The sequence below is a fragment of the Octopus sinensis genome, unplaced genomic scaffold (assembly GCF_006345805.1).
Source record: "Octopus sinensis unplaced genomic scaffold, ASM634580v1 Contig03109, whole genome shotgun sequence".
Classification (NCBI taxonomy): domain Eukaryota; kingdom Metazoa; phylum Mollusca; class Cephalopoda; order Octopoda; family Octopodidae; genus Octopus; species Octopus sinensis.
The window spans coordinates 26,743-29,310 of NW_021826270.1; the positions used below are offsets into that span (position 1 = coordinate 26,743).

General features: G+C 33.0%; 1 long non-coding RNA gene across 1 annotated transcript; it reads right to left on the reverse strand.

Moving 5' to 3' along the window:
- Positions 1-222: 222 nt before the first annotated feature.
- On the reverse strand, positions 223-1,252 carry LOC118760988. The gene is made up of 3 exons (XR_004997078.1): positions 1,139-1,252; positions 766-769; positions 223-233 (listed from the first exon to the last, which is right to left on the reverse strand). It is a non-coding gene; the product is annotated as an uncharacterized LOC118760988 (long non-coding RNA).
- Positions 1,253-2,568: the final 1,316 nt, after the last annotated feature.

The following is a 2,568-nucleotide window of genomic DNA, read 5'->3' on the forward strand; positions in this document are numbered from 1 at the left end:
GATGAGTTTTGTTAATTATTGTTTGAAGCCAGGAAGGGTCAAATGAGAGTAGAGACGGTTGAAAAGCAAAAATTTTATGAAAATTGTGATGTGTATTGGAGAGATTTAGGAGGCTGAGAGGAGGATGAAAAATCGATTGATCATAATACTTGGAATAAATTTGGGATGCGTGTTATATATATTTGTATTTCTGTGGGTATCTATATATATGCTGACTACTTTATGTTTTAATACTGTGTATTTATATAGGAGTTTATATGTATATATATTGTGCGTATATGTGTGTGTGTTTGCATGTATATATGTAAGCGCTTGTATGTATATATCATGTATTTGTAAATGTGATGTATTAGTAAATGCAAGTTAGGATATTTCAGAGTTATTGCATATGCTCATATATTTATATATATATATATTTAAATATATATATATATATATATTTACATATATATATATTTATATATATATATTTATATACATATATGCATTCATAGACACACATACACACACACATACACACGCATCTAAACTATCTAACCTCTAAACCGGGGAGCTCTGCCGATTCAAGACAAGCTCTACAGATACGAAAGTGTTGTCGGACGGATATGTCGTGGGTGTGCACAGGGCGATGAAATAGTCCTGCATGCACTCGTCCGTCCAGTTTATGAGCCGAGTTCATTGTAAAGATCGCCCCGCCACCTTCATTTGGCCGGGAAGGAAAAGCAGTTTCTTCTGCCTGGTGGCTAAACAAGTACAGTGGTGGACGAGACTGAAAACATTGAAGACTGAACCTCCTTCACAGAAAAATTATGTCATATAATATTATCATTTAATATTATCATTAATATTCGATTCAGTTTTATATTAAAGAAACACTTAGGCATGGTTATGTATCTCATTGCATCACATACAAACACACACACAAACACACAACACACACACACATACACACACACACACCAGGACATATACAATTGAAGACCTTTCACACCACAAAATCCTCGCCTGCCATCCTTCTTTCGTATAAAATATCGTTACTTTGATAACGAAAATTCTTTTCCCATAACTTTAAAGCTGCTAAAACCTTTAATTCCTCTTCAGAATTGTTATAATTTCTCTTTCATATACTTTATTTCACAAACGTAATTTTCTGAAACGAACTATTGTTAAATGAATTTGTATCGTTTGCTTCCATGTCAATCATTATATATACCATTTAAATTATTATCGTTATTGATAACGTGATTTTCTGAAGTGACACTATCGTTAAATGAATCTATCGTCTGCTCAGAGGAAATATTTGGCTGCTATTTCTAGCACATCCAGCTTAAGCTTCACAGATTCCTCACAAAGAGAATGGTGGATGACAATGTGAACACTGGAGGGTCTAACAAAGAATTTAGAAATGTACTTCATTTTAAAGTTGACTTTAGACGTTGTATTTGCGAAGATATCGATGATCAATAGGTATCGAGCAAAAGTGAGATCGATTCTAAAACATGAAAAATCTGTCGTCTGATCGTAGAACAATATTTTGATCATTTCCTGTTAATGTCGCTTTTAAACGATTTTTCTCAAATATTTTTTGTTTCTTCCTTTGCTTCTGACGTTATTTCTTTGATACGAAAGTTTCTTGAGAGTATTACTTCTTCTCTGCCCCTCCGCTGTTCATAAGTGTTGGCTAGGTTTTCATTGTTTAGGGCTCTGCAATATGCTTTGTTTCTTTTATTTAATATCTTAATCCGGATGTTTTTCATTTGATTTCTCTTTTTGTATGTCTCCTTTTTCCAAGCTGAGTTCATTCAATTCTTTTAGTACGTCTTGTGTGGTTGAATTTAGGTTGTGGATATCCGTTTCTGGAGTTCTGCTTTGGTTCTCATTTTGTTGTTGGTATGTAAGAAGGGAATAAAGTGTTTCTATGTAGATTTGCGTCTTTTGTGCCATTTCATGGAAGGCATCAGCAAGATATTCATGTTTTCTCATGGTTGAAAGTTTTTGGTAAATTTCTTCTAATATTTCAGATTTCAGTGATTCGGCACACACACACACACACCTAAATGTGCATGAATGTATAATATATATATATATATATATATATATAGATATATACTTATACATGAATATATACGTATATATAATTCTGATAACTGTGTGTATCTTTATATATATATACATATATACACACACACATAGATATCACAATTTGCAAAATAGTACTTAGATTATTTCAAGTTAATTTCAGTTCCGCAAATGCAAACAGTCTCATGCAGTTACGCATATACACACACACACACAAAACCCACTTCTTCTTCTTTCTCCCGCCCTATCTCTCTCTCTCTTTCTATCACTTTCTTTCCCCTCTCTCATTTACACTTTTCCACTATCAACGCCCATCTATGACTGCTGACGCAAACTTTTCATATCGCATTCATATAATGAGAAATAAAGACGCCAATCTATATCGACAGACACACACACACACACACACACATATATATATATATATATATATATATATATATATTATATGCATAATTGTGTGCGTTGTGTTCCGCTACTTCAATGAAA